Below are 14,834 nucleotides of genomic sequence, written 5' to 3'. Positions count from 1 at the left end.
TTCTGTGCTGTCATGTGGCAGGTTGAACACAGGGAGCTGAAGAAAGTTTGCTCCCCTGATGTACGTCTTGTGTAGTCTATCGCTGCTATCACACTATATTGTCAGGCGCCATGTAGCTGAAACCAGAGATCCAGCTCGGGCTGTCCGGACACAAAATAAAAATGAGTGCTCTGCATTGTGTGACGCGGAGGGGAGAAACTCTGTAGCGGTGGCACTTGCTAAATGTGACGCATTGAGCAACTATAATCTCGCAAGCTATGCCATGTCGCCAAAAATACGAATCCGCAGCAGTGCACAAGAGTCGCTTACTGGAGAGCATCTACAGCTGCTACATGCAGGAGCTTGCTCAGGCATCGCACAAATTGTCATACGGTGCTGTATTCAAAGCTCGAGCTGGGTGCAGTATCACGCTTTGCGATTGCAGGAGCTCATAGAAAGCACGTGAGTACGGAAGGGCATGAAAATTTAGGCGAAATTACGAAGAAGGGACTCCTAAATCAATTTGAATGTAATTTGGTTTGTTTAAAACAAGAAGTTTCAATCTGGCGTCTGATGGACGCACATTTTTCATACCGTTTTTTTTGTGTGTGTAAATATGGTGAAGCTTAAAGTTTGAAAAATTTAAATCTACATGTTCAGAACAGAAACTTTGTGGGGCCAAAGATATAAAACTGGGATAGTAGGATGCATGTGTATGTCTCACGAAATTTTTATGTTCTGGTGGAGTGCAGTGTACGATGACTTAATAATGTGTGTCTGCATCGCGGAATAGCATGCGTGTACAGCATTCGGTAGCTTATCGGGTTTGATTTCGATGCAATAAAGAGAAAACAATCCTAGTGCTCTAGCGCAGTGGCTAGCGAAGCTGATCTATTCGTGCCGCCGCGGTTTCGAATCCCGTCGCTGATATTCATTTGATTTGTTTTCAATAATTTATTTCACTTGGCACAAACCCACAAACCCCGCAAGCATCCAACCATCGCAAGATTTTGCTCGGGGTTTACCCATCGGAATATTGTTTTCACAATAAAACATGTTGCTCTGTCGCTCTGTTATTCTTTCTTGATTGCGACCGACTTCCTGAGCAGTCAGCACCTACGGTTGCAGTGATCCCCAGATGAGAAGTACGAAGTCCGCGGTTCATTTACAGTCCATTGCTTAAAAAAAAAATATGGAGATGAAGAAAGAGAAATACCCCGACAAGAACAGGTGCTGTCACTGATCGCTGCTTTCCCTCTCTACCTTGGGTCCGCTGACGTCACTGCATGAACGCAAGGGTTATGTTCGTACAAGCTACGCATGTTCATTCACGCTTCAAAGGTCTCTGAATGTAAAGGGGTGTGTAGCCACCGCCTTAGCTCGATTACAAATATGCGAGAGCATCATACGCGACAAGTCGTGGGCTAGGGTAGGTTTTCACGGTAACAATACAATTTCAAACAGCGCTAGACAACAGGACCAGAAAGAGGAGGAGGCAAACACGGCGCTGAACTTGCAACTGATTTATTTGAAGCAGGAAGCCAATTTATACATACAAGCGCGGGCGCACACGCACCAAGTCATACAGAGAAGACCAGATACTCACCAAAATGCCACCATACACACGCGATGTAACTGCCTTGCAATCTACCCTCTATGCAGCAATGACATTTCCTTCGCTGACAAGACTAAAGACGTCAGTTACATCACGTGTGTGTGGTGGCATTTTGGTGAGTGTGTATCTGATCTTCTCTGTATGACTTGGCGCGTGTGCGCCCGTGCTTGTATGTATAAATTGACTTCCTGCTTCAAATAAATCAGTTGCAAGTTCAGCGCCGTGTTTGTCTCCTCCTCTTTCTGGTCCTGTTGTCTAGCGCTGTTTGAAATTGTATTGTTGCCATGGAACACCAACTCGCCCAGTCTGCTGCGCTTCTAGGTTTTCACCTTTGATGCGTTCGTCTTAGTATGTACTGTGTTTTACTCCGATACGTGAACTCGAAATGAAACAAGAAATGTATATGCATGAATAAAACGGAACAATTCATTCGTGCTTCTCTTGGTTTGTGCGATACATACACGGTCTAGGGCTATTTTGGAGAAGCCCGCCACGATATAAAAAAAAAAGCTTCTTTTTTTTTCGGTGAAGATGCGCTTTTTGCGGCATGGTAATACCAGCGTCGGCGGACACTAGAACAAAAGGAAAAAGGCGAATGATGTTAAATAGTAAAGTGGGACATGCGCCATGGAGTGTCACGGTTTGATGAACATAGTTGTGCGCGCACCGCGGTTTTCGAATAGCACGAGAAATGTCCAAAATTTGTTGAGCCACAGCGGCAAGGGTAACCGAGTTTTTAAGATCCTAATAACTAATATGATAATTACTAATGGCTGGCTACAAGCCTCTTATTGCGCCCAGGCGCCTGTCTTTAATTGGTGAAAAGTTAACTGTGAGAATTTAGTTAATCACTTTAACAGTTAACATAATTTGCCTATTTTCTTGTGTGCCGCAAAAAGCGAATCCTTATCTAAAAAAGCTTACTTTTAAAAATTTCTGGCGAGCTTCCCTGAAACACACGCACACATATTATGGATTGGTGTTGTCTGCTATAAGAAAAAACCGCACCTCCAGTCTTACGCGCCATTGAACATAATAAATAAGACCGAGTATATAGCTTCAATTCAGGTTCCTTTGAACTGTGGGAGTGGCGAATTTCGTGGAATAGAGGTATATCAGCAGAATGGAATGTTTTGCCACTACTCTCCTAAGCACACACTTTTTCGGGAAGCAGTGGCTTAGAATATTTTTACACCGGTGGTTCGTCAGAGAGCCCGTCATTACTAAACTTTGGCGTTTTTACTGTCGTCCTGTTGTGAACGTTTTGAATTATTTATTTTTTATAAGTTTTAAACCTGTTAGGTAGCACGTCATTAATTAATTTTGTCACTTGTCTATTAATCTTTTACTTCGGGTCAGCCCTTAATATTTTATTCCGTCTTTTTTTTCATTGCTTACATACGTTTATTCATTCCTTGGACTTGTATACACAAAAAAAAATTATATTGCGACCATAAAAAGAACGAAAAACAAAGTGTTCCATACAGTCGGAAACGCGGTTTTTTGTAAGCCACTGTCTCGACCTTTACTGCCTTTTACGTTTAGAGGAAACAATGACAGCCTAGGACTAGCAACCAAACAGGCAAACAATACAATTTTGCTGCATCATTTAGTGAGCCAGCACCTCATGCAGCACATTTGGTCTGCAACTGTTGCGTGGTAAAAATGAAACAGGGTTCCAGCGATAGCGCGCCTCGATACGGGGGCGTGGCACCCAAGCGCGCCAGGCGGCAGATGTGGCAGAGAAACGTTGCGCCACCTGTCGAAGGTCCCGCGCTGAGCGCCCGGCTGCGCGACCAAACTTCTTTCAAATCCCGAGCGGTGGCGCTAAGCACTCACTGTTCCTAGGGAGCCTACATACCTGCCGCGACATGTAGGCTCCCTAACTGTTCCAGGCACGTAGCCAGATTTTTTTCTGGGAGGACCCGAGACCCCCTCTAGCTTGCTGGAGGGGAGAGCTGGGGGGTGGGGAGAAGGGACTGAGCTCATTTTGAGGTGTTTTAGGGGTGGTGGCTGGATGCGTACCTGCACTGTTCAAGGCGTCCGCCAGCGTATATATAGTTTCTATGTGCAGGCAAGTATACATATTACGAAGAACTTTGCTAGAGAGGTCAGCTTTCAGCGGCTGCGTGGGGTGTTCCGTGGAAGGCGTATGTATGTGTACGTGGAGACGATATCCTAACAGCGGAAAAACAACATGCATGTGCCAAACGAGGCCATCCATCAAGTGGCAACGTGGCGCTCGATGCTGGCTGCAATCTGCCGTGCATATGTGCTGGTATGTACAAACGGCACGAGTAACGTAAACGCATGTGGCTCCGACAGAGGCCGAGGATACGAAGACTACGCTTGTTATTTTGCTCTTCCATAACTAGTACCAGTCTCTACGCTGAACAGATACTTCCATCGGTGCCCAGTTAGCAAGAATTGTCTTGAGAGGTTCCGCGTGACGAGGCATATAGGCAACTTCTACATGTGTAGTTAACCGGCAGAGCGGATGTCATAATCAGTGGTACCAGGCCACGAGCGCAATCATCCGTGGTGCACTGAAATGGCGGCACCAATGCCAGTGCCTTCTGACAGGCAGCTAGATAACTGCAGAGAAAGAGAATGCAACTAAATACCCCAGTTCCCGGGCAACTGCGTGCGCCGCCGCCTCCCCCCCCCCCCCCTCCGAATTATTCGTTCGATGTGATTGATTGGTGCTTCTAAAATGTCGTTTCTTTATGGAGACTCCGTGGTGGGAGAGCCACTCCTGCTAGGAGCTGGAGCGGTGGCAGCGGGGAACGGAGACGAAGAAGTGGTGTCCTCGGGGCCAGTCTCCATTTGGCGCCACCGGACCCATCCACCCACCATTGTCCGAAGGAATAAACGTTTTGTCCTCTGCCTCCTCTTCCTCATAAGATATTCGTGGCAAGCTGCTCGCATCGCTATTTAAGTCTTGACTAATGCAAAAACCTTTCTTTCAACATCGGGTGTGATGGTTGCACCCAAAAAGCCTATGATTGGCTTGACAAATGAGTCCACAGTTGCCTACTAGAAAAAGCGGTAGCAACTCAGTACAGAAAAGAAAAGCATACATAGCTAGACATTCCTGCATAATTTCCTAGCAAGAAGCAAATGAACTATAAAGCATACAATACGCATACATAGCTAGACATTCCTGCATAACTTTCTAGCAAGAAGCAAACGAAGTATTCACAATTGAAATGACCCGATTGATACACACAGAATAAAAATACACATTTAGAGAAAGTTGCTTGCTGAAATCGAATTCATATTCAACTCCGCCCAGTTCACAGCGTAAACTGGGGAGTTTCATGTCTAAAAGCTACTCGTGCAACCTGAATCGGTAAAGAACGCTCGCGCACATAACGTCCGCTCAAAGCTAAGTGCTATATACTGTCGTCACCTGAGAGAGCTGTGACCATGAAATAAAAGTAAGTATCAAATAAGGCTAAGTTGCGCAGCAATGCCAGCTGAAGTGTGCCCCAGAGCAGGAGCAGTGTTCTACTCACCTTTCTCCTGTGCCCCTGGTCTGAAAACCAAGCGTTGCGAGGAGAATCTTACAACAACCACTTTGTTCGCCATTGAGGGCTGTTTAGCATGCGCATGCCATCTTGCATCAGCATCACATAGATGGCACTAGTTGTCGAGATCCCCACGTGTCCTGATATTGGTGGGATGAAGAGGAGAGGTTTCGGAATTTTGAAATAAAAACAGTCACCTTATATAGTTCTAACTAGAAAGCGAGCTTACAAGGCAGTACACCCGCTAAGCAGACTATGCGCGCACCTTAGATGCGTCGGGCTATCATACACATCGGTGAAATTATACTGTCACTACCATTATTGCTAACACAGTCAAGTCCCTGATACCATACGTTCTGAAGCAAGCTACATCCGGTGGTTTTATAGATTTATTTTAACCCCTTGAAGTTTTGGTGCGTGCACAGAAATCCCAGCACATGACAGTTTTTGCATCTCAGTCCCATCGAAATGAGACTGTGGCTCAGGCAAGCATTAAATGAGCGGCCTCGGCATCGGCAGCAGAAAGTTCTAGTCACTGCATGAGCCACTAATGAGTGCGTGTTGCTGTCACCGAAGAAGAACAAAAATGTTATGCAAAGACAGTTGCTTTTCAGGAGTCCTTGCCTTTCGCTCTCTCTGAAAGGCCTCGAAATACTGAGAAAAAGAATAGAGAAAAAATATGGCGCATGTATAAATGTTTACCTAAAGGCCATTACGAAGTGAACAGCGCCGATACAGGACGAGACAAAAAACAAACCCAGCAACATAACTATACATACTAAAACACGTTTACCCTCCCATGTAATTTCCGCGCTGTTCACATAATTCCATCAATATATCAACTAGCCCTGTACCGCAACTTAGTTCGACGCCCATGCAGGGAGTATTTTTGTAATCGTTGCACTTTAATCTGACGAGCCTGGGTGGTAATTAAGGCAATCAAACGCTCTCTTAAGCGCTGAATGTTGAACCCAGATCTGTACTTTTTTTGCAATTCCCTTTGTAATATATGACTTTGAGAAAGCAGCGGAGCATGAAGAAAATTTCGGATTACTTTAATGACGCGTTCCACTAACATGCCGTGATTTTTATTTCATATCTATTTCAGAATGCTACAAAGACATCCTGCGTGAATTCTGCCTGCTTTGAACAAGGGGTCCAGGGTCCTAGGATGCAACTCCACACTTCGTTTTTGCGTCCTAAACGAGGAAACGTTAGGAGCGTGGCTCCATCTATCAAGTTAAAAATTGAATTTTTCTTTTACATATACAGGCACACCGGCGATTAAAACTGGGCTTGGAATCAACACAAGGAGCGCTACATGCTCCTGCTGCGTATAAGGAAATGACAGCTTCGAATTAACGCGAATGCAGCAGGAAACCAGGACAATAGTATGCGAGAGACATTTAGTTGGTGCAGCCTTTGCCCTATAGTGAGCAGGCGTAGTTTAACGTGCGACGTTTTCCAAGCATTCTACCCGAGTCCTTGCTCTAGGCGAGTGTTAGTGAACCTGAAATGATCTGCATGTGCAGGCATGCATGCATGCCAACATGTTGTGAGTGCATTTTTGCTTTTGAGGCAAGAGTGCAGTCACACAAGCTAAAGTAGTCAACGAGCTTGGAGTGAACGCGCCAGGACGTTAACAGCTTCAGAACTTGAGCCAAACAGCCGGAGTTAAACACGTCATGCGGCATTTGTGGCTCGATGAGTGCATTCAACTATCGAGAGGGAGCTTTACCTCGCGACAAACTACTATTTTACCTCCAAACTACCAAACTACCTCGCGACAAATTACCAGAAACAGCAGATATTCGCTCATTACTAAACCACTGCACCGGTTTTCATGACATTCTTTCGTTTTAGAAGGAACAGATTATAGTCAGGTAATTTTTGGAAGCATAATTTTAACATAGCCATTGGAATGCATGGTTTTCCAATTGCCAAGAAGTCAGTAATTGCGTGAGATTTGCAGCAGAAAAAGCTCGTTTATGAAGTTTTGACAGCAGGCAGTCAAGTATACTAGGGCAGTTTTCTCAGATATTTAGGCTCTGTGAATTGTAAGCTTCCGTAGTTTGATGTCTATTCGTTACGAAGGTACAGGTTAAGTAGAGAATTTTATAACATTAGAATTCTGCGACTTTTCAAAGCATCTACATAGAATAGATGGCTTAAATTAACATCTGGCGGGCACAGATTTCTGCATCTAACGCTCAGTGACTGCTAAAAAAAAAAGACCGCCGATTTAGCTTAGTTAGGCCTAATGCGAATTAGGTGCGCAAACACTTCTGTTTCGGATCGAGGCTCGGTTTTCAAGGTCAAGGAGCCTTCAGACAAAGATTGGCGAAATCGGTGAGTGGGGGCCTTCGTGCTAACGAACTAAAACAGGTGTGGGCATTTAAGCTTCACCTGAAGGGTTTGATTTGGTTTTGTTTGCGGAGGTTTAACCTCCCAAAGCGACTCAGGCTATGAGGGACGCCGTAGTGAAGGGCTCCGGAAATTTCGACCACTGGGGTTCTTTAACGTGCACTGACAACGCACAGTACGCGGGCCTCTAAGATTTCGCCTCCATTGAAATTCGACCGCCATGGCCGGTGTCGAACCCGCGTCTTTCGGGTCAGCAGCCGAGCGCCATAACCACTGAGCCACCGCAGCCCATTGGTCATCTGCCGAGCCCGATTGAAGCCAAGAACTCCATGAAGGAGGGAGGAGGTAAGAGAAATAAGGGAACTTAATGGCGCAGCTGTTAAGTGATGCACCACTGCCCTACGATGGAAAGTGTTGCAGCTGGTGGAACTTGTGAGACCCGGGTAGCTCTTCGCGAACAACCACAAGGTCACGGAAACGGCTTCGGACAGACGCAGATCGATCGGCGAAATCTGAGATTGGGGGTTTAGTGCTCGCGCACTAAAAGAAAGGAAAGGAAGGAAGGAAAGAAGGAAGGAAGGAAGAAAGAAAGGAAGGAAGGAAGGAAGGAAGAAAGGAAGGAAGGAAGGAAAGGAAAGGAAAGGAACGGGAAGGAAGGAAGGAAGGAAGGAAAGGAACGGGAAGGAAGGAAGGAAGGAAGGAAGGAAGGAAGGAAGGAAGGAAGGAAAGGAAAGGAACGGAAGGAAGGAAGGAAGGAAGGAAGGAAGGAAGGAAGGAAGGAAGGAAGGAAGGAAGGAAGGAAGGAAGGAAGGAAGAAAGAAAGGAAGGAAGGAAGGAAGGAAGAAAGGAAGGAAGGAAGGAAGGAAGGAAGGAAGGAAGGAAGGAAGGAAAGAAGGAAGGAAGGAAGGAAGGAAGAAGAAGGAAGGAAGGAAGGAAGGAAGGAAGGAAGGAAGAAAGGAAGGAAGGAAGGAAGGAAGGAAAGAAGGAAGGAAGGAAGGAAGAAAGGAAGGAAGGGATGAAGGAAGGAAGGAAGGAAGAAGGAAGAAAGGATGGAAGGAAGGAAAGGAAAGGAACGGAAGGAAGGAAGGAAGGAAGGAAGGAAGGAAGGAAGGAAGGAAGGAAGGAAGGAAGGAAGGAAGGAAGGAAGGAAGGAAGGAAGGAAGGAAGGAAGGAAAAGAGTGCAGGTATAAATTTACAAACCCTCCAGAGGGAATACGATAGCCATCGGTAGACATCAGTAGCTGGCATGTTACGGCAGCAGGCTGGTGGTGTTTCACGAAGTGTCTATGGATGAAAATGCCATTTAACACTCTTGGCCAAGAGCACCATCCGCCTATTGACAAGCACTCGTGCTTGCATGTGCACTTTTCTTCGACACCGATGTCCCTCTTAGAAAATAAAAAAAGAGGCCAATATCTACTTATAAGCATAGGAAGCGAGCGCGTGCCGCTTAACCTATTATACGTAAACAAGCTCTTCTCTCCCCAAATTCGGTCCAATGCCTGCGAACACAGCGCGTACAGGTGAAGCTTAAGTGGCCCCTACAAACACAGCGGCGCATCAGCTGCGTCTCTCCGTCGCCGCGTCAACTTTCTGGCACGCTGCAGGCAGGCCCGGAGAGCACCTTGCGTTGCCCAAGGCGTGTGGGATGCAAGCGTCGGCGAGGGCCCTCACCCCGGCCACCTGACCTTGCTCCTCATCGCTGGCCGCCGCCGGCTGGCGTGAGGCCCAACAGCCGTTCACACCCGGTGGGGAAGAGTGCCGGCCAGCCGGTTCACCGCGGGGCACCACGTTGTACGCCGCTAGCCAGCCGTTTCACAGCGGCGCTGGAAGGAGACACGCAACGCGCAGCATTGAAGGACTCTGGTACAGCCTTTGCGGAAAGTGTGGAGGCCACAAAGTCTGCTTCTGTTCCATGCACTGTGGCTCTTTCACGTCGCTAGGATTCAAAAAGTCGAGAGATATAGGGAAAAAAAAAAATTGGAGAGGACACTTAAGCTCCGCCTTAAGTGTATGACGCGATAGCTTAATGGGTTAGGCTTTCCGTTCTGAGTAGTTTGACACCTTGGAACAAATTTTTCATTTTTTTCAACTGTTTCAATTAATGAATTGATCAATTACACATTCTAAATTGTCTTAATTAGCATCTTCAAGCATTGACTTTTAATTCTGATCATTCTGACCCCTTTCAACCCAACTCGTTCAAACTTTTTCAGTTTTCATTTCACAAATTTTTTAGGTTTGGTTTGGTTTATGAGGGTTTAACGTCCTGAAGCGACTCAGGTTATGAGAGACGCCGTAGTGGAGGGCTCCGGGAATTTCGACCACCTGGTGTTCTTTAACGTGCACTGACATCGCACAGTAGAAGGGCCTCTACAATTTCGCCCCCATCGAAATTCGACCGCCGCGGCCGGGATCGAACCCGCGTCTTTCGGGCCAGCAGCCGACCGCCATAACCACTCAGCCACCGCGGCGACCGAAAATTTTTTATTCATTACAATTATGTCATTAACTCGTCATCGCCTATCACACACCAATCAATGATCAATCACTAAAACCACAAATAACCATGATACGATTTTTTTTTTTTTACGCAGCCCCCGATTATTTCCGACACGCGGCGCCGCCTGCTACTACACCGACGGCTTTTCCATCGAACGAGCTGTATATGCTATCGCGTAATACCGTCTCCAACCTTCCAGAGCTTTAGTGCTCAATGCAGGGCCGTTGCAACCACCGCACCACTGCGGAATCCAGTAGCAGACTCTTTGGCCTGCATATTTTTGGCTAAAAGTGTACAGCTCTGCAATTTTTTTTTTTTTGAAATATAGCGGCAGCGTCTAGTCGGTCGTTCAGCGTCCCACGAAGGAAGGTAGTTGGCCAACGAACGAGAATACGAGCATTCGCGCAGTTTGCTTTGCAGTTGCAGCGTCGTCTGCTCGGCTGTTCTGCTGACGTGACACAACCCCCGCTTCTCGTCTGCTCGCAACGTTGGCACGCCGAGTTCGTTTTCTCACTGCTGTCCTTCGTGGGAAGCTGACCGACCGGCTGGTCGAACCTGCTGTGACGTTACTAAAAAAATGGAGAGCTATACCTTATGCGAAGTTCTGCTGGCTGGCCTCCTCATACAACTACGAGTAAATCAACGCTGCTATCAAAGGTGGCCAAACTGCGCTTCGAGCGAAGTCAAAGCGTGAGCGAGAGAGCTAGTTATAAGATCCGTTCTCATACAAGCGTTATCTTTCGCAACACTTCCAGCTTGACCGCCACCACACTGTGCCGACCGAGGTAAAGATGCTCGTGAAAAAATCGGCATGACTTTTGCTGCTTCCATGAACCACTTCTCTGTCCGTGATAATTTGGGCAGTAAGTTTCCAACTTATGCCCGCGCTGTATCCAAATGGTTTACCTAAGTCAATTGTGGAGCTAGGATGAAGACGCGGATTTATGCTCTTCGTTGACATATACCCACGCCAGCGTAGTACTGACGTAGTACTGACGTAGTGCTGTCGTAGTGCTGACGCAGCAGCGCAGTGCTGACGGAGGACAGTTGCTTGCCTTGACTTATCATGCATGAGCAAATAATCGCTGGCCTTTATAATAATTTTAGGGTCAAATTGGGGTTCACTGCGCTTTAAACAAGGAGCGTTTATGTAAATTTGTTAAGGCAAGAAAACTTTATCTGTGAAGAACGTCAAGACAAGAGTTCCGAAGGCTGCAAATAAACGCAGGTGATGTGCAGTTTCAACGATAGAACTTCGACTACAAAAGATTAGAGGATTGGGAGCATATATGAAACTTCAAAGACAGCTCCTATACGTTTCCAAGCATTAAGCCAAAGAACATTTCACAACAATGACAGTTTGAAATGAACAAAATTTAACAAATCTCTCTTGACGCATCAGCTGAAGGAATACAAAAACGAACAGGTATTAATACTAATTTTAACAAAATCCATTTCGGCCGAGAATTGTTAATGACAGACCCCATATCCACCCCAAAAAGATGCCTTTCTCAACATATCAGGTCTTTCACCAAATTTTTCAAAGCGTAAATGACGCTTGTTTTGAGTTTTTATTTTTTGTTTGCATAGCCTGCTTTCGGGAGCGTTCTCGGCGCTTGCATGCAGTTTTTTTATATTTACCATGGCAGAAAAAGTGCTTCCGGAAATGTAATAGATTCAATGCACGCACCTACGCCGTGCGTTCTGCTACGCATGGGATGGTGTAATCGTTCACAAACTTGCTCATATTGTTCAAGTCGGAGGTTTCTACGAAGAGAGGCTTGGACAATCAGTGTGCGTTTTATTATTATCCTCTTTTTTCCGCCAAATATTTTTTTTTTTTGTAGCGATAGCTACATTACGGTAGCATTTCGAGCCTTCAGCGTGGCTGCGCCGACACGCTGTCACGTGGTTGGTCACGTGGTGCAGAGCAGCTGTCGGCGGCGCGGTGCCGTGGCTGATCACGTGGTTCGTCACGTGGTTGGTCATGTGACCTAGTTCCACTCGGCCAGCTGTAGCTATCGCGTAACTCCAGGTTTAACCAGAGCTACACCACCCAATTTTTTTTTTTTACAAGCGTTTGCGAGGTTTGTAGTAGAACCCGGTGTGTCATGACTCGTGCACGTTACCCATTCCTTTGCAAGCTCTTAAACAATGTGAAATTGTTGATTCCAACTGTTAAAAGTACCAAAAAAGTGCATCTACATCGTGAGCATGAGCTTGTTTAAACCAAAAACTCCCGCTAGCCGCCGCGGTGGCAGAGTGGTTACGGCGCTCGGCTGCTGGCCCAAAAGACGCGGGTTCGATCCCGGCCGCGGCGGTCGAATTTCGATGGAGGTGAAATTCTAGAGGCCCGTGTACTGTGCGATGTCAGTGCACGTTAAAGAACCCCAGGTGGTCGAAAATTCCGGAGCCCTTCACTACGGCGTCTCTCATAGCCTGAGTCGCTCTGAGACGTTCAACCCCCATAAACTAAACTAACTAAAAACTCCCGCTAGGTAAGCTTTGCAGCGGATGCCATTAATCATGGCTCTTCCACTGTGACGGCTGTTGAAGAAGTGACTAAGTAAAGTTGATTTGAAAAATTTTGGAACGGATCCAGGAGAGGATCTATGACATGAACTTTTTATTTGCAGTCGGCTGTCTTGTGACCCATATACTACGCTCATTCATTTCTTGCAATATTAAAGAGAGAGAGAGAGAGAAAGAGATAACGTCGTTATTTATGAGCCGAAGAAAGCAGTATAGCACTCCAGTAAATAGCATCTTTTTTCCCCCCTCTGTTTCTCTGTTCAATTTTAGTAGGCAGCTGAGACCCTTACACCTGTCACGACGCTGACAGGTCAATTTCACCGCAACAGCAGCGTGGGACGGAAATACGTCTGCCGGCTTGAAACGCACCGACTGTGTCCGCCATTAGAGCTGAGTGCTTTCGGGAGTGATGCTCTTCCTGCATGATTCGTGACGGTCTGTGATCACGACGTAATATACCCGGCTGAAACCTTTCCCGTCCGAACTGATAATTGAACGTGTGTCTGCGCGGGTGTCAGACACTGCGTGCGGTATTTGGCTGTTATTTGGCAGTCACGTGATGCCCGGGAATCCCGCGCACTTGTTCGGCCTTTGACCTTGATATCGAGCGCAGGACTTTCTGGCTCGGGTGTAACCACTGGAGCTCGGGAGGAATGTAAGGAAGCATCGAGAACGTTATTACAATGCGGTTTTTATTAATGCGAAAACTGACGCGGCTTAATACGTGCGCAGTGGACACTTGTTTGACGTCACTTCGTGCTTACAATCAGCCTGCAGCTATAGGTCTATCACTGTTGCACCGGCACATCGGTCTTTTCGCGGGTAACATAAAAGCGCTTCGAGCAGCGAGTCTCTGGTTTCTCCTGCGCCGGTCAAAGCTAGCTGGCCGCGTCAGCTGTAGCAGTCGGGCGATTCTCGTCCGTATTACCTGCGGGCGTCATTGTCCATTACGGAGCGGCTGTCCCCCTCCTGCCGTTACTTAGGGCTCACATTTGCAAGGGCAGGGCGGCGCGCCGGAGAGGGGTGCGTCCGCCGGTCGCCCTCGCCCTACCCGCGGCGAGAGGTGGTAGCGGGTCAAAGGAAAGTGATCGTGATCGCCAAGGTCAGAGCTCGGCGTGACCGGGAGTGTAGTCGGGTCGAGCTGAACCGGCAGCAGCGGCAATTGGGCCAAGCGCGCCTGGAAGCCGATGCAATTAGAAGCAAGGCGCTGCCTGCGTGCTCGACTACGCACGTGTAGTGCGCAAGCTGCTCGCGTTCGTTGCGGCCCACGAAGCCCTAATGGCAGCCGGTCTCTCAGATGGCCACGGTGGCCAAAGGGATCAGCTGGACCCGCCCCGTTCGGCAAACACTGTTATGGTCGGCGCACAATGCACTGCTGGCACTGCCTTGCGTCACAGACGCGCGCGTGCGCTTATTGTGGTTAGCGTGGAAGCCAAATAGAGAGCGCCGCTAGATTGCCGGTGGGTGGCGACCGGGCAAACAGTGGACTCTGCAGATACAGTGCTTGTTATTGATGAACAACAACACGGTGCATTGCACGTTGCGCAGTGATAGGTCAAGAACGGCAGGAGAACATCGGCTGTGAGCACTTGATTCACCGAATGCAAAGCAAGACGTAAATGCCACGCGTGACTTCTTGACAAAACTCGGCGAAGTAAAACATGGTTCGAAACGCGATGGCGGAAAGTTGCTTCCGAAGCTCGAATAGCACAGGTAAAGAAAATGATATATTTCCGTCTAACAAACTTTACGCCATGTCTTGTAGTTTACAAAACAGTCAGTTAAGACAGAGTAATCAGCTTGACTCATCGGGTGGTAGTAGTTTTCTTTTAAAAAGCAAGTGCAGCACTTTCGCACGTTAAGGCCAACAAGAGTCAGATGTGTCAATCTCAGGCGACAGAACTTCATTACGAAAACGGTAGTGATTTCTTGTAGCCGCGTGCATAACTATACCAGCACGATATGCTCTGTAGACCCTCAGTCAGTGTTTGCAAGCACATGCTTTACTGGCCATCTGAAAAGGATGCCTTCGTAGCAGCCAAACACTAAAGCTCTTTGTGTTACCGCAGCCAACACTATTCACTTAAAGTATTTTGCACTTGCCCGCAGAAAGAAATCATACCGACACGAAAACCACGACATACATCACAACGCCAGGCACTTCAGTGACGACAAAATTTTTATGCCCTACCTTCAGCAGCGCATTCAAGTTATCTACAGTGCCCATAATCTGTTTTCCAGTTTGTGGACACAGGAGTGGAAGTCGCAGCTCGCACCAAAAATCAGGAGCCGAATTATCAGCGTTGCGTTC

The sequence above is a fragment of the Amblyomma americanum genome, chromosome 3, assembly GCF_052857255.1.
Source record: "Amblyomma americanum isolate KBUSLIRL-KWMA chromosome 3, ASM5285725v1, whole genome shotgun sequence".
NCBI lineage: Eukaryota > Metazoa > Arthropoda > Arachnida > Ixodida > Ixodidae > Amblyomma > Amblyomma americanum.
Note: the sequence above shows the minus strand (reverse complement) of the source record.